The 22,264-nt window shown below is 29.3% G+C and overlaps 1 protein-coding gene and 1 long non-coding RNA gene across 2 annotated transcripts in view; one reads left to right on the top strand and one right to left on the bottom strand.

Annotated features, from left to right (window-relative positions):
• The first annotated feature begins 17,285 nt into the window (after window positions 1-17,285).
• Window positions 17,286-22,264, top strand: part of LOC132946171 (tyrosine-protein phosphatase Lar-like) — a 156,203-nt gene continuing 151,224 nt past the window's right edge. Inside the window, 2 exon segments of the mRNA XM_061016031.1 lie at window positions 17,286-17,611; window positions 19,345-19,410. The gene's annotated coding sequence lies outside the window, so the exon portion shown is untranslated.
• The window catches only part of LOC132946173 (uncharacterized), a 32,988-nt gene continuing 30,323 nt past the window's right edge, over window positions 19,600-22,264 (bottom strand). The window contains exon 2 of the long non-coding RNA XR_009664676.1: window positions 19,600-19,863. This is a non-coding gene — a long non-coding RNA (uncharacterized LOC132946173). The remainder of the gene's footprint in view (window positions 19,864-22,264) is intronic.

Genomic DNA, 22,264 nt, shown 5'->3' with positions numbered 1-22,264 from the left:
GCTGCTGCAATATAATGCCTTTCGGACGCGGCGTACAATTAAATGTATGACGCGGAAACGCATTGCTATATATATATATATATATAACATATATTTATTTATTTTATCACAGGGTCCAAACACCGAAAAGTTTACTAGTATTTGTAGTTTATACTTGCGCCGCCAGCGAGTGTAAGACCAGAGCACCGGACACGGCGCGTGGTCGTCTACACACGTATGATACACACACTCACACACACGACACATAATATATAAGGATTATAAGGTATACCACGCGATAATGGCCGTAAACTGTAAAGTCGGTATCTATGTGCCTCCGGAGATTCACCAGCGAGTACGATACTTACTTCTTTATGTCTTCGTACCCTCCTCCCCCAGGAAGACGACGATTTTCAACGCGATATTTAATATGTGTTGGTTGAACATTTAAATTTTAAAATAACCCGAATCATCGCGAATAGTTTGAGTATATAATATGATATTGCAGCAGCAGGCGAAAGGACGTCCCAAGATAGTAATTCCGTTGTGCGTACATGTGTATTTGTAGCTGTGGGAGGGGGGGGGGGTCGATTTGAAAAACCACTCTTACTACCCACATCATATTATGATGCGCCGTGCATACCTCGGTGCATACCTATACTACAATACATTATAACTCGATAAATAATGATCGTAATAAACTAATAAATAATAACAAACACACGAATTTTCAATTAATTTAATTTAATAATAATATATTTATATCACGTAATTGTTATAGTTTGTATAACACCAGTATGGAATTTAACACAGGTTATTGAATATAGGTAACCTCGTATAGGCACGCGCAAGCATTCATGGGAAGAGAGGTAGTACCTACCACAGGGAGAAATTGAGAAATTAAAGGGTCTTGTAAAGGATTAGCCCCTAAAAATCCTCAAAGACCCTTTAAATTCAATATTATTGGTACAAAATCAAAATAATTAATTAAAATAGTATTATTTCTTTAATAAAAAGATATTTAATTGATACACTTATTATGTTTAAAAATTATGTTGGTTGGAATAACTGTGGGGGAAATATAATAAGAAAATTGGAAATCTATAATCACACCTGGTTGACTTTATAGTTTATACATTAAGCTATCCAAGAATCAATTAATAAATCCCTTTTCAATAATTATCCTAAGTTAGCAAACGAATGAAAATAATTTGAATAATTTTTAATATTAATTATATTGATATTATATCATAATACATATGCAGGTAAGACATTGTGTGCCAAGAACCTTCTTTTTGTAAATTGATATATTATTAATTCAAAATAGCAATTTATTTGTTTATTCAGCATACCTATATAGAATATAGTTATGTCAAGAATGTGACACACAAAATATAGGTAGGTATACAATATTAGGTATATACTATATACCTCGCATGTGCAAAAGTGGTACATCGGCATGTGCAAATACGTATAGAGTTATGTGCATTAACGTTAAGACAATGTTTCCCAAAATGTTGAATGTGAAGCTGTGGGTGAAAAAAATACAATTATTTTTAGGCGAAAAGATGAAACTCAATCATATTTGTTCCAAAAGAGGAACGTCATTATTGGACATTTGGACCGCGAAAGGAGTTGCGCCCGTTTGTAAGACCAAATATCATTAGACCAATGAATAACACAGTTCGTTCAGTATATCTTATTAGATTAAAATGTATCTACTTATATATCAATGTTAGCTGGTGTTCTATTCACTTCATAAAATGATCTAGATTTTATTAAAGGGTTAAAAATAAACGATACATACTATTAATTTGATTTGTATAGGTAACATCATTATTTATCAAGACTAAAGTCTTTATTATAATATTATAATGAGGCTTCTGTCATAACATAACAGTTATAACGATATAATTTAAATTGTGTTATGTCGTCAAGACGGAGACGATTTGCGAGTGGTGAATAGCTCGTCAAAGCGCTATCATGATATTTGCTGCGGTTTACGTCTCCCGGAATCGTCAGTAATTGTATTTGGATTGAGAAATTAAGTTTAAGAAACGTTCTGTGACTTAATGGGTTTTAGCGTTTCAAGTAGGTACAAACTGCAAATAAGTAAAAACAAAATGGCGAACGGTCAGTTTCAAGTACACTAAAACTAAATAGGCTATGTAAATACTATAAACACGTTATTAGATTTTCTCTAATGGATGTGAAGACACTGCATATATATTTGCCTCATATTTTGCAACATATATTTCAATGATCAATTGATAATATTTAGAATTTTGGTTTATAATCAGATCATTTACACACAAAAGAAAACAAATTAATTTGAAAATATAATTGTCATTAATGGAAAATGATCTGAATGGACCGAATATATAACTTTTATTTGTAGAACATTTTATAGCACTTTAAAAACGTAATATATAGACATATTTGAGGGATTGGAATTTAAATTCCCATCATATTATATACAATTTAAAACTTAAATATTTATCATCTATAATAAATAGTTTGTAAAAATATTAATATATATTTACCTAATAATAATTAGGTAATAGCCACTAACAAGTATATTATAATATATAACATTTATATTTTATTTAAAACATATAATATGTACAATGTATATAATTTCTGTTTCGGTTAATTAAAAATATTAATTTTTCTTCAGGTGATATTGATGATTATCACGAGTATATATTTTTAATTTGATTAAAACTATATAGGTACTGGTGAAATCGTAGAAAACGTCTGCTACTGATAAAATAGTTGATTTCAAAATATAAAACAACAAAAAGAGAATGCTTTAAAAGGCTTTTAAATTCCAATGATAGAATGAGTATTGACAGAATGAAAGAACCAAATCGAAAAGTTATGGAAGGAGTTGAAATAGAAAGCTTTTTTGACAAAAGGACTAAGTAGAATACTACTTTGATAAGTTTATCATTAAGAAAATTCTCTAGAGATCTATTGAAGTTGGTTGCACATCGTAAGACATTAAGATTATAATGAGAACAAATGCACACTAAGTCGGATACTTTTATCGTAATGAATATAAATGAAATTGATTGGGCTCCTGTACATATTATACTATTATAGGATCAACACTATTTTAAACAAGATCGTTTATATATATATATATATATTATATATATATACACACGTGATATAACTGGGTAACAGTATGGAGATTTAAGATATAATATTAATTTGATTATATTAAAGTTTCGCATGAACCATACAATGTGGTATGTAATATATTATCATATGTATAAATGTAATGTTCCGTATTAATACATGTTTATTATTTATAATAATTATTAAATTTGTACCAAACAATAAAACAATTAAAAACATATAAATTTAGTTTTTGAGAAAATATTTTAAACATATAATATAGGTACCTACCTAGTTTATTAATTTTTATTTCTAAAATAACATTCATTTATCTTATTATTGGTACTCACCTTAGTTTACACAGTTGCAAGTCATACTTGCAGTATAGTTGTAAGTAAACTAAACCGGTTAAACATAACATTATTTTTCTTTCACTTATAATTTGTATTTTTATTATTATTATACAGCAGTGGTATATTGGGGCTTACTTCTCTAGTTTTGTTTTTAGTTAAAATTTAAAGTCTAAATGTACGGTGATAGGCGGATGTATCTATTAGAATTTTCAGCGACGAAAACAAAATATTTTACAACTATTTGTAATAACAATCTTCAGATGGAATTCACAGTGATTATCAAAAAATAATTGTAAGTATTTGACTTAATAATAAGGTTTTCAATATTGTCACCACTCACCAGCGTGAGAATGGCATATATATTTCTAACAATATATCACTGCTATACAGTGTAATAACATGTATAACAGTGATATATTGTTAGAAATATATATGCCATTCTCACGCTGGTGAGTGGTGACAATATTGAAAACCTTATTATTAAGTCAAATACTTACAATTATTTTTTGATAATCACTGTGAATTCCATCTGAAGATTGTTATTACAAATAGTTGTAAAATATTTTGTTAACAGTTATTGCGAATCACGAATGAGTGAATGACTTTAGTAAGAGGACTTTATTCCAACAACAATAATTATATAAGGATCATGCGTTCCCAATGTTCCTATTAATTGTTTTTATCTTCAAAAGGCTTATGAAAAAAAAACACTCAAATTTCAATGGCGTTCTTCCGAATTAGGTATGCTCGATTAGGTACGGTAAAATAGCAAATTGTACCTGAGAAGACAGTCATTTTCGGTATTAAAATTGACGATATCCGACGACCACACACTATCTATACTGTGTATAGGTATGTCAGTTGATATATTAAATGCATTAGCAAATATAATTAATTAAAATCAATGTATTTGATTTAATTGATTTAGTAGAAATTATAAATAAGTTGAGCTCAAAAGAAAACTTGCGAAAACATTTTAGCTATTTAATTATATAAATATAATATATAGGTATAACTGTATAAGTATATAATATTATAATATTGTATATATTACTATGATTATTAGGGTACACTTATTGTTACTGAGTTAAATTTCTTAGAAGGATACTTCATGCATATTTTATTGTTTATTAAATTATCAAAAATTATAATAAAATGAATAAAAGTTTAATTGAATTAAATTATTTGCGGCTTGCTGTATAGTTAGCGTTGATCATGTTGCCATTGTTGTCGAAATGCGTATTCATTATACAATTAAATCTTATTTTTGTTGATTGAAATTTTATAATTTATTGAAATTAATCTTATTTATGAAGTATTGATATTTTTAAAAACTTTATTTATACAAGAAATGTATTTTCATTCAATACCAAAGAGCAGCAAATAATAAAAATTTATATTGATTTTAGAAATTAAAAAACTAAAACTTTAGTAAAGGAACTATTGAATTGTTTTTGAATACCTACCTTTTATTTATTTTTATTTTAGTATACTTAGGGTTACAGGTTACAGGTTAGGTAATTATTATCTCAAGGTCATAATATATAGGCACCTATATTAATTATGTACCTATTTATCACAACGAATATTTCAGTCATATAATAGGCGTAGGTATAAGATAAAAGTGTGATTATAGTGTAATAACAGTTTAATAACTAATAACTAATAATATATAAAATTATAGTCATTATTAGAAAAAATATATAGAGATAAATTATCGTTAAACATAAGTCATAACAAAAAATCCAAATACTGATAAACGCGGGTTCATTAAATATACGTGAAAATATTAATATTTCTCGATTTGATGGGCTATGGGTACAAATGTACAATTTATGAGGAAGTAAAAACAATTGCGGATATAATATAGTAGGTACCTACATTGCGAAGTACAGTAAAATGTCTTATTTAGACAAAACTTCAAACTTGGCTCAACTTCCGATAGTCTCGTCTCGATCTCAAAGTTGGTGCCCCTGCAGTGCTATTGACGCTAAAAGGAGAATAATATGTCCTTAAACACATTGCGTGTAGTCTATAATAACACAAACTGCATACCCTTTCAGTTCAAGCGTCTCAAATTTCCCCTGAAGCTGGCGTTTGGAGTTTCGATCAACAAAGCTAGCAGAGACAAACTTCAAAACGCATTGCATTTCTCGTGGGCAGCACTCGCTATACGTAGTGGTTTCGACGCTCGTCCCCATAGGTCAAAATGATCTAATATATAATATTATATATTTATACAATATAGAAACACCAGAAGCGTCAAAAGTTTGAACTATTGAGAGAATTGTATTTATTTCACTAATTATATACGATCGAGATTTTACTGACATATACTCTGTTAACTAATTGTCTGGATGGGTTTCGAAACCAAACGGTATACTTGTAAAAAGTATGGCAATGTACCTATATATGTACTTATCTTTTTATCGTGACCGGACTCATAATGCTAAAATTTGAAGTTAAATCCACACATATAGTTATATAGAATGAACTAAATAATGACTAATAAGCAATAAAAATATAATCTATTGAATATTATTCAAAATACTAGGTAAGTTTGCATTATACGCATGGCAGGTTAAAATACGACGAGTGTGTAAGGAAATATTTGGGGGACAAAGCTGCAGCCTCAAGTCTCCCCATATTTACACCTATGCCTACAGTGCAAAGACGTACTTTAACAAAGTAAATCGAAAATGCCACATATATACCGTAGTGGTATGCGTGAGCCAGTAAACATAGACTTTCTACGATAATATTATAGTGGACTACGATAAAGTGCAATATCACAGATAATATCTAAAATCCATCTGTAATTTTTGAACAATTTTATATATAGGTATTTATAAATTTCTCAGTTATCTTAAATAAATTACAATAAACGATTTATTTATACAATAATATCAGTCGCTCGTCCGCGATTGTGACACGGTTAATATATTATATACACTGCAGTCTATGACTAATATTGAGTCTCAATTACTCGAAAAAGTAGTTATATCTATAAAGTAGTATTTAAATATTTATTGATCAGCCTTGTTTTTTAATATATATATATATATATATATGGTATAGACCTAAATCCGTTCATTTTCATAAGGGACACCGGTAAACTACTATATTTTGTTCACGTGATCAAAAATCTCAATATATTTTATTGATATTTAGTATTTACTACGTAATAAAAACACAGCTGTTGGTTAACTCACACGAGCATGTTCAGTGGCGTCCATTATTCTGTTAAATAAATAAAAATAAAAATATACTTCTTAAGACTAAAAAAAAAGAAACAATATCTTGCTTTTGTAAACAATTTCTATTTTATTATAGTGTAACAAATTAAAAAATTAGTTATAAATGTATAAAACATAAACAACTATTTAATTTTTTTTATCAAAAATGTTAAACAATTTAAACGGCTCAAAGTGGCCTGAAATTTTGAAAAAGTGATTGAATCGAAAAATAGAAATTAAATAATAATAAAAATGAAAAACAACAATATAACAGACAAGACGCAATAAGCAGAGAGGAGTGGTACGTAATGACGAGGTGCGTGCATAAAGCAAACTATAAGTGTGGTTTCTGTTATCAAACTTAGAATTTTTTGAATATATAAAGCCACTTTAGTTTTAGACTTTTTTAGCTTTAGGTTTCTAGGCAAAAGTTATCCGCCCGTCCACCCAAATTTAGAATTAAATAAATTGTTTTATAACGGTTCAATCAAAAGTAAATTAATGCTAGCTAACATTAAAACATAAGTATTCAAATATGAATTTTTATTATAAATTCATACTAGCCAGTATTCAATATTAAAAAATCGGTATCAAAATATAAATACTTTATTTACAAATTAAGATATTTAATTTATTTAGGTTTCTATCAGTGGCGTATTTAGGGGGGGGGGGGCGGAGTGGGGCAATTGTCCTGGGGCGCCGTTGCTAGAGGTTCATAAAAATGGCGTCCCACTTAAAAAAATTAATGGTTTTTTTAAAAATCAATAATTATAAACCTATATGCAAATTGAGAATGAGATTATCTTCACAATTATTTTCCTTATCAGTGATTTTTACTACCACATCGTAACGCCATAATATTTTCATATACCAATTTATCAGGAATTTTGTAAAGGGGGGGGGAGGCTAAGTTTCACAAAAAATACCAAAAATACAAATAGTATTTGTTAAATATGTAATGTCTTTTATTTACACTTCGTATTTTTTTATTAATCTTGATAAAATTCTAAGATTAACACAGTCAATGGCTATTGCCCCCTTGGCCCCCCTGGCTACACCACTGTAATTTATCCTTTCAACACGTACAATATAACTAAAAAAATGTATTTATGACACACATCACGGTAATTAGGTAAGTAATTAGTGCGATATCTATATAGTAGCCGGTACTACTATTTAGTATTTTCTGTTCAAAGCTATCAGAATGTATGAAGTTTAGAATTATGTTTGTTTAGTTGTACCTATTTGTAAATAGTTGTATCCAGCAGGGAAAATAATGAATTGATCAATATACATTTATTACTAACTTGACATTGATGGTGAATTTTGTTCATGACCGAACTAGCGAAAATATGAATAGCATACGCACGATGGATGATTACATTATAATATCACAATATACTAAACATAAAAAGCATTAACCCAAAATGAGTTCATGATACAATTACAAGCAGTGCTCGACTTGGCAAAATTAAAGTAGGAAGATTCTGCTTACTTTTGAAAAAGAGCACCCACATGGCCCCATCTTGCCTTGTTAAACGTTATTGAAAAATTAGTTAGAGTACTCCATCCCCTGCGTCCGCCCACAAGTCAAGCACTGATTACAAGTACCTAGATATAATATTACTGCGAAAGTGTGAAACTAATATTTTGTATTCCGAAACAAATAAGATTCATATTAGGTAGGCACACCTAAATACGTCTTTAAAAACCATAATATTTTATTATGTTTCAAATAACATACCTACTAATTTATTATACGGATAAATGTAGGTATAACAGATACGTAAAAAAATACATTGTGGTGTTCAATAAAAGTATTAGGTAATTTAACAGTGACATACGCTGTATATGTATAATATTATAATATTCTATAATATAAAGAGCATGTATTTTTAATGTTTTTCAACTGCTATTATAGTAAAAATATATCAGAAGGTACTACATTATCAAACTTTTTGACCCAACGAATACAATTTTATTGGCATTTATAGAAAAAAACCTAAAAATATTGGAAACTGAAAATGTCCGTAAACAGCTCAAAGCAAGTCAAAATATTTTCAAAGTTTTATGGAGTATAGACAATTCTAATATAAACATTCAATGAAAATTTCATGTATCTTCATTCTTCATGTCATATGTTTTAGAGTTACACCAAAAACAAAAATTTTGTCAAAAACGATTTTGCGTAAAAATTCCCGTTTTACCTTAAATTTTGTTTTCTTTTTTCCAGAAGTTTTTGAAAACTGGGAACCTAAATTTTCAGAGGAACCTCTTCAATACACCAACTAGATTTACTTTCGAACAAGATACTGAAGTTGAAAATCGAAGCATTATTTCAACTACTTATCGTGTACACAAACACAAAAAAAAAAAAATAAAAAAAATCATTAATATTTTCTGCATAGATAATATTATACATAATTTATACTTTTATAACTTTTCGAATAGAATTAGGAATTTTATTTCATTAGTAATATTATTTTCAAACAATAAGTGTATTATGAATACAGAAGTTATGTTAATGATGGTAGAACACTTGTTGCAATCTTTAGATATACATATACTGAGTAGGCAAAAGTTAAAAGAAAGAATACAAAAATATGAGTAAAATGAGAAAACAAGTACTCTTTAATTATTGAGTTTTTTGTTATAGTAAATTTATTATTAACAGGGCCCATTAATTGTGATAGGTATTCAAGCTTATTTTTATGTTTTACAAGTTTGTACAAAAAAACATAATAATTGCAGTATTTTTTGTACACTGCAGTTATAGTTTATTTACATTTTAATTATTAGATCTACCTTTAACATCCACAAGTTTGAAGGAAATAATAAAACTAATAAAATAATTAATTTGTACGTTGCGAGGTCTGTTATTATTAACATCAATAAGTTATATTAATTATTAATAATCATTATTTTTATTTAAAATTATTTTGTTTATTTTATTCAAAGGAAATGGGATACTATTTTCTGAAATTTGACATTATTAGTTTCAGAAAAAATAAATGAAAATTAGAAAATGTTGTAAAATAAAATCAAGTTACAATTCAAATATTAAGACTCAATACTAAACAGATGGGTACTTAGTCATTTTTTTAAATAAATTATAAGCACCTACACCTATATAATATATTATAAACAAAAAAGTCATCTTTGTTCTAATAAGCAAACATTGTTAAGACGTATATCATCTTGTATACAGTATACATCATAAAGTGATTTAGTAAATGATAAATGCCTTAAATTTTCTAACTTAAATATTATACAGTCCAAAAGTGTTACATAAATTATAAAACTATAATAAACTCCTATAATTAAAAAAATGATCCCAGTATTTAAAATTATATTAAAAGTGCCAAAAGTGTAATAATAATTACCAAGTTTCTTATGTTTTACCCTAGTTAATGCTATTTGAAAAGATAATAAATTGAACACTATACAGCATAGTTTATGGAAACGCTATTGATTTTAATAACTCTGTACAACAACCTGCAGAAGGAACTTCTTTTTTTGTTTAAAAAAGGTCATATATGATTTATTTATTATAATTTAAAATATATATTTAACAAAACCCGTAAATTTTAAAAAAATTCTATAACATCCATAATAGTATAAAAATTTGATAACAAAGTCGTACCTGGAAAAATAAATCGTAGGTATTTAGACACTTTTTATTTGACGTAGTTAGTTAATTAAAGCAGAATTATTAAAATATTTCAGCCACCTCTTTTTTATATTAAGCAATAAAACGTGATTTGAAAAAAAATTGTAATCATACAATCCAGTGCGACGGTAATGGTGAGAAGGTATACCTTTATAGTAAAAAATAAAAAGTGAGGTATATAAGGTAATATAAGGTATAACAATCGATCAGAAATATTGCGTAGATGGGAAAGGGGGAAATTGCGAGCAGATTGGTTGGGTGGCTTAAAAGTTACAACCAAAAAAAGTTAAAATACTTTCAAGTCCAACTTTTTGTAAAATATCTTAAAATATATTATTGTCCCCCGATCCACGCTTATCCATCCCACTACTCGCGTTGCAGCGGTAACGTGTACAATTGAAATATAATGATTCTAGTGGATGCCCAGTGAAATATTAATACAAATAACACATTATAAATGTAAAGTATATAATCCAGAGCTAGGTAAGTAAAAAAAGAGAGCTCGTGACGACGACGGCAGTATATTGCACGAGACGGTCAACTCGCATTTAACCTGTGTAATTTTACAAAAGATGGTCAGAGTTCTCTGTAGCCTAAAGTCCTAAACTAATGAACTGATTGACTTGAAGTTTAAATTCCGTTCAGTGATGTATAGGTAATTTTTTTTCTAGAGTATACGCTCGGCATAGGCGTAATGAGGGAGGGCTTAGCCACCCTATGAAAAAAAATTCGTACTTAACCTAAACTTAGCTTATATGGTGAGGTATCTCTTCACTTAATACCTATGCGTGTTAATTGATATATTTAACCCTCCCAGATTTTCAACCATATTTACGTCTATGTATCAGGTGGATTTGAACTTACGTTTTGTTACAAAATTCAGTTATGTTTGCTGTGTATGAGGCAGTGGCGGCTCGTGGGTGCTGGTGGTTGGGGTGCCACTTTAAATATAATAGTTGTAGACTGTAGTTATAGGTATAACAAATTATTTAAATATACGAAAATATACATCTTACCATGTGAAAATAGATCTATTTTGTCATGTATCTTACTTTTTATATGGTCGCAGGTCGCAGTAGAAAATGGAAATTAAAATAATAATAATAGCGATTAGCAACCGACAACGCTGTTAATTTTAAAAATACTTTACTGTATGGATGACGCTGCCGGTCGTCCAAACCCGTATAAAACCACAGATATATAATATAATAACTAGATACCTGACTCCATAGTCCATATACAACACATTATTGAATTATGATGCACAACGCCATTTGTCACTTGCGAAATGTTTACAAATTCTAATCGTTTTGATTGGCTACGGGCTTGTTTGATATGAAATGTTGTTGTTTATTATCATATTACCTTTCTAATGATTAGTAAACATTGCCAAAGTTGCAAATGGCTGCCAGCGTCATTGATAAGAAGAAGTCGGGTATCTAGTTATTATAAATATCTGTGTATAAAACATCGCAGCAACAATAAACGTACCCGCACGCACATGCAAGTACACATCGCTTATAAATGCGTAATAAATAACGACGCTGTATGTCGTCCAAACACTGCTCGTGTGTACAGCGTACCCATATTATGCTCCTGGTATCTGAGAGAAATAACCAGAGAAACAAATTAAATGTTCACACACGACAATAATTATTAATGTAATAGACAAATGTAAAGTAGGTAGTAACTAGTAGGTAATTTATAACTATTTTACTATTTAAAAATTTGCAATATTTTTTAAAAATGTAAAACTAAGTATATATTATACAATTCATTTTTTTTCTTTTCTTTTTTTTTTATTAAACAAAACAAAAAACATTGTTATATCTACTACCTTTAAGCAGAGCTTGTGTTGGTAGTAGAGAGTTACATGTTAGAAACTTAAATTATATACAATTTAATTACCGCAGCAAATTGAATAATCGAAATTTAATTAAACATTATAAAAATAGGAAGGAAAAAGAGAAAGAATTTATTAACTTACTCTATACATAGTACATACATAATATTTAGAAATTCCTTAAAAGCTAGGGAAATTTACAAATTTTTTATAAAGTAAATTGATAGGTAGTACGCCCAAGCATTTATAATTTATTTTAGTTGATCCTTCTAGCGTGTTTTTATCAAGGCACCTACGAATTATTTTGTTTTGCTGTATAGTTAAAGGCTTAATAGCATTTTCATATGTACTTCCCCAGGGAATTATACCATACTGAAAAATAGTTTGGTAGAGAGACAAGTACACTATACGCATAGTATCTGGTGCGATTATTTTCCTCAAACAATATATTTTGTACATAATTGTCCTTAAGCGCATAGTCATACTGTTTATGTGGAGTTGCCATTTCATATTTTGGTCGAAAATTAGTCCTAGGTATCTTATCCTAGATACTCATTTTATTTTGCAACCATTATGGTTGTGTATATTATCTGTGATTTCGATTTCATCAAATGGACTTCGACAAGAGTAAATAGAAAAATAATTTGGTTTAGTCCAGTAGAAGCTTTAGCATAGGCAGAGTCTCATGATGTATCAGAGTACAGTAAACATGTATCGTCTGCATAGTAATGCGAGCGCACGGAAAAAACAAAACAGTTATTGTTTGTACTATAAAAATAGTAGGATTGACTGTATATTATAATTGCTATAGGGATAGCTATATAATATTAATCAGATTTACTAAAATATTATAGTCAAGTTATTATAGTTATTCGACCTGAAATATGCTATTTTAATTATATTTTTTAGTTAATTCAAACATTAAAAACTGCATTAACTATAAAATATAGTAAACCTAACCATAACTAATAAGTAATAACTATATTCATATAGTAATAATAAGTAAATCATTTTAGTTATTTTACCTATTAAATAGTTATATTTACTATAGTTTGTTTAACTATAATATTATAGTAATTTTTTTCCTGTGTGGTATATTTTCGGGTAGACACATAGGTGCAAATATCGTTTGGGATTTGGGGGGGGGGGGCTTAGCGCCTATGGGTAGGCAATCCATCTGAGCCCTGATGTGGATTGCTGACTTATCGAGGAGCATACGTTATTACAAATATTTTATTACCACGTTGTTTATGATGTGCATGTGTAGGTTCCCGGGACAATGGTCGAAAAATTAGCGTTGGGAATACCATTTTTATTAAGTTATATGGTTTTGCTAAATATAATAATTTATACAGGTCTAAAATTATATACAATCATAATTAATAATAACCTTACAATAAACAAAAATAAATAATTATTTAGTTTATTTTTTTGCCGGACAACCACTGTTTTATTTTTGACATCCATATTTCCTACTTTTCCGATGGAATTTCTAAAATTTTCTTTTTTATAAACCTGTTGTCCTGACAATAACGAACACAACAGAAAAAAAATCAGCCAAAACGGTAAATGTGTTATCAGGTGATCCATGCCAAAGGATTATGGTCCATTTTTATTTATTATATTATTTATATAGAATGTTATTTGATAACACAACATTCTGTCTTCTATAAAATCTGCCGTATATTTTTTTTTCAACATCATTAGTGCCCATGGATTTGGAGTGGAACCTTGCGACAGTCCCTCAACCATTAGTCCATAACTTAAATATTTTCCATAACCGTGATTATAATAAATTGTAAAATTATTATTAATATTGATATTATGGTTGATTATCATTAAACAAATTTTAATCTTTCACCAAACGACCAAACTAAAATTATATTTTTTTAAAACTAATCAATATGTATTTTATTTTTGTCTTTGATTAATTTTGAAGGTGTACGTGCGTATACCTGCGTGTCTCTAGTAATTGTTATGCCATAGGCCCTATGGCATAGGGTATACTATACGCTATATCAGTAAACTGGTGCTAGGGGGCTAAATGGCGTATACGGTATACCCTCCAATACATTATGGCATTGCCGATGCGCGCAATGTAAAAGTCATGTACTTTTATTCCAATATTCCATTATATGCAGTGGGATAGCCAGGATTTTTTAAGGGGGGTGGGGGGTGTTTTTTTTTTAATCAATGTAACTTGTGAAGGATTTCACGCTCATTATAATGTAGTTATAAATTGTTTTAATAAATTATAATATGCGTTTAACTTCCAATATTTATTTCAAATAAATTGTTTTACTTTTTCATGAATATTTATAATGTAAATATTAACAATATTAACAATTTTAACAACATAGCGATAATATTTACATTGATAACAATTATTGACACATTTGACAGTACTTTAAGCACAAGGTATTTATAAAATAATAAAATAATTGAATGATTATTATCACCAATGTAATTATAGATAACGCAAATTCCATATGATGGTGTAATACTTAGATCATATACAATGGATGGCGCTACTTTAATCATTTGCTGTGTCCAACATAACCCCCCGCTTATTAGTTATTTTATAGTGATTGTTGGCGAAACGCATGCGTAATAACTCGTTGTACCTTGAAATCAAATGGATGGTGGGGATGGAATGTAAAGCGGCATAGGCGCAACGCATGCGCAATAACTCGTTGTACCTTGAAATTAAATAGGTAGTGGGGGGGGTTATGTTGGACCACGAATTAAGATATATCTTAATTCGTGTGTTGGACACAGCTCGGTATACGAGAAATACACACATGGCTCCATCCATTGTATATGATCTAAGGTGTAATATAAATATTATCTGCATGAGTGCAATAATACGATACCGTGTGCACAATAATCTAAGACCGTGGTGGTGTGCACTATTTAAGATAAAGTTTATCTTAAACCGTGGTAGTGTGTGAATATGGCATAACAGAATACATTTTACTACGACCAAATTATTGTATTCCTTTATTATAAACATTATATTTTTGATATAAATACTGCCGAGGGGGGGGGGGGGGTTAACCCCTGTCTATGCCTCACAGCCTCTGATTATACGATGTAGACATAGAGTAAAATATCGTTTAGTACTACATATAGGTATATAGTATATACTAGGTATAACTATACACAAATGGATTATGACTTATGAGCATCCAATGTAGGTATGCATATGTTTGTGTTTGGATGACTGGATGTGTACGTTTGTCGTTGAACATGTGCGTTCTTGTACATCCATCATCAGTATAAAACACAGACTTATCTTAAACTTCTCGCATTGATAAACAATTTTATATTAATTATTAACTATACATTTTTATAATAAATTTTATTTCATTTTATCAACCATCAATTTATAATTTTACACTGTTTTAAATTCAATAATACTAAACTATTATTCATAATTACCTATCAGGTACTTGAATCTTTTAAAATTTTAAATAAATATTCACCAACCCATTGAATCCAAAATAAATTGTCAGATGCAGCGAGAGCGCCATTCGCTGTATTCGTGCTCACGTTTATCCCTAACCCCCTTATTTGTGCCTAAATAGGGCCAAATGTAAACTCCTACACGAATAACCTTTTCACCTGTAAATCAAACATAGTGTAATCTCCTACATGGACATTTTTACCTGAAAAAAAATATAGGGTAATATCCAACACACCAACATTTTATTTGAAATTTTGAACACACGATTTTGGAATTGAAAAGCTGAAATAGCTAAAAATTATAAGTTGAAAATTATAATATATATTATACATATATATATATATATATATATTTATAGATAAAATATATATTTATAGATAAAATACAAACACTTTGTTTAATGATTTATTTTAATTTGATTATTGTTTAAGTTTTTATTGATATAGGTAGCTAAATTGATTTTTGTATACCTATACACGTGTTTACCAACCAACAGTATCCTCCCGTACAAATAAACAAACAAACAGCTAATGGCCATAGTTGCCGGGCTTAATGATCAATTAAAAAAAAAAAAAATAATGTATTGGAAGATATATATATTTTATTTTTAATGTCGAAAATACGAAGGCATATTTTTTTCTACTGATTTCTTTTTTAACATAATTTTAATATTTTTACCTATATACGTAAGTCATTTGGTTTTTAATAATGTATGGTAATTAATTAATTAAACGATTCAAACTGGAGGAAATTATTAAATTTGATAATTTATTTAAGTATGACAGGAGGAAACAACAGCGGTACAAGCGGTATTCACTTGTCCACCTTTTAAAAATTAATTTGACTTTTTTTTAAACACTTACCACCTATTATTTTTGCCATCGTTTGTAGGAGTCAACACTATCTTTTGTAGGAGTTAACACTATGTTTATGTAGAAGATTACCTACATTTGTAGGAGCTTACTATTCCCCCTAATAGTATATACTACCGTTTACCAGCGCCACCCCACCTAATTTCAGCGTGAATCCACCCCTGGTGATGCAGGTATCAGCACTGGAGAACGAAAATTCGAATGACGTTGGCAGTGTATCTGCAGGCCTGCAGTAATCGATGCGCGTATATCTTATGGCCTTATTTTTAAATCGACGTTCTGCATCTGAATCTCGTATTTATTATTGAATGTCTATTGACTATTGACGTATTGTATTCCGTTCCGAATCTTTACTGTACCCAAAATTAAAAGAAAAATTGGCAAAAAAAATTATTAATTCTGGAAGAACAAATGTTCTGATGTTCTCAACAAAAATTAGGTTTAGGTACATTATTAGGATATAACCTTAAACTTTATATTATGGGAACATTTTAAAGTACGGAAAGTCGAATTCGTCCACCGTCGATAAGATAATATTCTCGTCAAATGTTTGAGCTTTGAGTATTAAGTAGTGAGTACTCGTGTATTAGTCGGTGAGGAAAGGTGCGTTCCGCGACAGATGGTCGGCCAGATGGTCGGCCGCCGTCTGTTGGCGGCACTGTAGCTGTTATCACATCTCCGTGGTGCTAACACCGCTGGTAGAGTCCACCAGGTGCCGCCGCCGCAGTTATGTTTTCGTTTGGCGGTGGCGATCCCCGTACGTGAGTGCGCGCGCGTGTATTTGTGATTGTGTGCGTGTGTGCGTGTGTGAGTGTGTATATACTCTATATCCCTTATGTCCCTTCCGCTCTTTATCGTAAACAAAATTATCGGTTTTTTCCGCTGTCCCCGAAATTGTACCAGGAACCGAAACATTGAACAACAATTATCGCACATCGTTTGATCATCGGCCGGCTACCCGTGTGCCCCGCGTATTTGGACTATAGTGTGACGAGCACAGAAGGCTGAGTGCCGGTAACATTTCGAACGATACACGAAATCGGAGCTCCGTGTCGAAGGGACCGCTGAGGTAAGAGTTACTCCTTTTTTGTACACACCCCTCCAACCCCATCACCACCCGGCACCCACACCCGGTCGTCATTCGTAGGGGCGGCGGTGCGAAAAAAACCCTTGACTAAACTGTCGACTGGCCGAGGTCGCTATTGATTTTCGCCACTCGGCACCGACTAGAATTTTCCTTTTTTATTCTCCCGTGTTCAAATCAAGCCCTTGTCGAATTTTCCGGGAATCTTCCGGAAAACCGATCGAGTGCTGTGCACATCTGGTGAGGTTGATAAGACGGGATTTGGATAGTTTGCAGTGACTTACTGACTACTTGGTTGTTTCAAGATTTTCAATACATACAGTACTCTAGCTGTTGTTCAATATTAGTATTTGTATTTAGAAATAATTTATGACAGTATCACATTTTTCACTGTTGTAGTTTATTTTTTGACCTTTCTATAGAATCAGAGGCACAAGTTTCAAATTACAATTCAGACTTATTGATTTAGAATTGAGTATATGGAATTGTATTACCCAAGTCTGGACTAGCTGCTAACGTGTTTTTGATTGAATATTTTATATTATACCTATTTACTTATATATTTTAAGGTTTAGGTATAACTTAAATAAATTCTTTTAATTTTAATTTCTATAGGTTATTTCTGTATTCATAAGTATTATATTGTATCGTGTATTCAAATTTCAAACATATCTTAAGATAATAATTTAGTAAAATATATATTTTTTCTATCAAGCCTATCGCCTATATTATCATAATATAGATGGTAACAATAACAAAATAAGCAGAAGACTAATAATTATAAATATGTCTGCAATAAAGTACAGTAATAAGATGTATCTATTTTTAATATATAAACTATAATGACATTTAAATTTTATGTTTCGTTTCTTGTGTGTACACTTAATTTTTTTATATAAGTTAACTGGCGAAGGTATTTAACAACTGATATGACTATCACTAATCAATATTTTAAAATTCAGTTAAATGTCTTGTGGTGGTTAAGTAACTGGTGGTAACTGGAATAACTATAATATCAGTCAATTTAATGTTTAAATAATTATTCATAAATTATAATCATTCACTGACCTATATATGTGATCACCAAAAACTATAACTTTTTTGTAATTGAAATTTTTGATTGTCTTCCTCAACTGCCTAATATTGTGATTGTTGTCATTTTAAGCATTTTATAAAAAAAGTTATTAAATATTGTAAGGATTAAATTACATTTAACAGGTTAAGATGCAATCAAATAAGCCCTCTCTTCTATGGTCCATTAGCCTAACACCTATAATTTAATACTTTAAACTAGATTATTTTTTAATACTTGTGATGTAATAGTTGTGGCTCATTAAATAATAATAACAATTGTATAGGTTTGTTACTTAGGTTTAGAATCATATTATTTTTGATACGTAATAAATAACTACTTGATTCTTTGTATTTATAAGTCAACCGAGAGTGTGTAACATAATTTTATTATCACCAATTAGACCGATGTGATGTGATATCACTGGCAAACTGTGTAAATAATATAAGTATTTTTATAAATATGTATCTAATATTGTTTTGAAAAATGTTGAGCCTCCCCATAACAAAATCTTAGATCCGCTACTATTAAGATGTATATTTAAGTACCTTTATATTTCTAACTTAGAATTTAGATCATATTATTTAATTTAAGTATAAATAGGTACATAATTTATTTTAATATTAATTATATATTTTTTTTTCAGATGTCTTAAATTACTTTGACACTGTTTCAGTGTGGTACACTTAGTTACAAAACGAATCGTCATTCGGTAAGCATGAGCTGTGGTTTATACTATAAACATTAAAGATGATAACATATATTATTTAATTGAACGAATGAAGGATCCACTACCCACAAGATAGCAAACCATACAAATTAAGCATAATACATTCTTATCTCAATGAATGAGATAAGAACATGTATATCACTGGTATATTTTAAAATAAAACAAAATAAGTGTTTTAAATGATCTTATGTTCATTTATTGTACAAAAATACATAATGAATTTTTAATAGTTATAATGATTATTTTTGTACTTTGATATTATTTATTAGTATCTATATAATTGTACTAAAAAGTATTAGCAGTTTAGTGTTAAATGTATCTTGTAAGTTGTAGTAATGTTGAAAGATTTTAATAAGATTTATTCCCAAGATTTAGATGCCTCTGATGTACAATTAGTTCCCACATAATGATTCCAATGTTGATCTTCATTTGTATCTAAAACAATAATATTGTCAAATTAGTTAATATAATTTATTACATCTGTTGGGCTTACACTATAATAAATAATAATATCATTCACATGCTAGGTATTTAAATTATTTATGGGGAGAACATATTTATAACATTATGCTTCAAGTTCAGAGTTTGACCACATGCTGTGTAGTATAATATAATTTTTATATATTGTTCATGAGTGCTAGATACGATCTAAAACTTTTTGTGCAAGTTTGAAAACAAACCAACAGAGCGCAGCACAAATTGCACATTTACTGGTATGCATTATTATTATACAAAAATAAAAATAATTGCAGTAAGATTTCGACTTTATGTCTGGATACCTATTGGGAATTTAAAAATATACACATTATTAAATGTATTATATAAAATGTATAATCTATAAATTGGCAAATTTTTAGAATTTTAGTTTCGAATCCATTAAAAATGAAAAAAAAATCTGATTAAAAAACGATTTTGTAAAATATTTGATAAGTTTCATAGTCTTTAGAATTCTGGTGTTAAAAAATACATACTTAAATTAAAATATTTAAAATAATTGTTAATATAAGCACAAACAATCAAAATTAAAGAAATTCTACAACATTCTGAATTAATGAAATTAAGCAGGTAATAGGTATTGAAAAACTAGAGAAACAAATATTACAAATAATATTATATACCTAATTTTTATTTAAGTACAATATGTAACAATTATAGATTAGGTATTTTCTAAAAAGTCATTATATTGATTTAAATAATTAAATTTCCACAATTTTGAAAGTGAAGACAACTATTGCATATAATATTATAATACAAGTGAACATAAATTACAATCAATTTTATAATAAAACTAAAACATAATATGTACTTTGTATTTTAGAGAGTTATTATATAAAATCTCTGTATTCCATTGGCGGTCATCCTAATATTTTCTTAGTGTGAGGAGGGGTGGATGACTGTTAATAATAATATTTAAAGTATGTGTATTAATTATTTCTTTAAAATAATAATATAATATACATCTTGCATTTTCATTGTGTTTGTATAAGTATTTACTATTTTATTTGAAAGCTATTTTCATTAAATTTTAAAATCGAACCAGATCATGGTTTTTTCTCGATAATTTGCGTATAAAACTACCATGCAAACAATTAAGCGCTCAAACTATAAACCTAAGAATAAAATATTATATTAAATTGACATATCTATCGTTATTTCATTTTATTTAGGTGGTATAATTATTTTGTACTATATTCGTTCATACTCATGGATTCCTTATAAATTATTTTGCAGTGAATTTGGCTGGATTGCAAATTTTCCTTCTAGTTTCATACACAGATAACCAAATCACAATTGTGTTCAATGGTATACATAATTGTCTGTAAAAAGCGTAAACGTTCACGTGTAAAATACGTTTTTACGTATAAAATAGTTGACGACTTTCCCATTGAAAAGGCTCTGATATTCTGATGTTTTAGGTATTAAGTTCATACCTATATACATAGGATTGCCGAAAATTAAGCTTGACAAAAAAAATTGGACTTAAAAAATTTGTATTTATTATGTCACTAAAACGTCACCCTAAAGTCTAAACATCATTATTTGTAGATAAGATCAGGTTTTGATGTATATTCTCTCTATATATACTCTATTGTAGTATAATAATACTATGTTTATCGCTAAAATTAGAGTAGAATATAAATACGTTAATGCGTTAAAAAAATATATAATTAAATTATTGAATTAATTTTTATCTCCCTGCGGTCCAGCTTTCAATTTAAAAGAATACCCGTACCGTCATGAAAGATCAAAAACATACGCTTGCATCTCAAACTGTGGGAACTCGTCCGTCTCCCTAAATTTTTAACTTTATATAATTCTTGTGTACAATTCTTGATGCTTTGGTATTAAACATTTTAACAGACTTCCAGGCCCTAAATTATTATTCCTATTATTTCACTCGCTATAATTTCATTAATTCCGTTTTACTAACACAGTTCACTTGTCTTTATATTACTACAGTTGCAGGGTATTTTATGTAGTCAATTATAGTAAAATCCGATATTTATAAAACAATATAACCGTCGATTTGAGTCTTGGTAATTTTTGTATAAATAATATAATGTATAACATTGTTCGCGGAACATGACGTTAACTATCTCTGATCAGAAATGTGTTGCCGGCGCAGTTAAGACACGAGCCCTACTCATTATTGATGTTTTGGACCTCGTTTTGGACTTTCGTCGTGGTCACTGCCGCTGCTTATATATATTGATGCAACCATCGTGTGACGGTGCCGGTATAACATAACCACACACAACGTAATAGCCTTTATCTTCGGGGGGGGGGGGGGGGGGGTGCTCGGACCAGTTAAAGTTCGTCCACCTAACTTTGAGCT

This window comes from Metopolophium dirhodum, chromosome 6 (assembly GCF_019925205.1).
Source record: "Metopolophium dirhodum isolate CAU chromosome 6, ASM1992520v1, whole genome shotgun sequence".
NCBI lineage: Eukaryota > Metazoa > Arthropoda > Insecta > Hemiptera > Aphididae > Metopolophium > Metopolophium dirhodum.
Note: the sequence above shows the minus strand (reverse complement) of the source record. Positions and strands in the feature narration are given on the sequence as shown.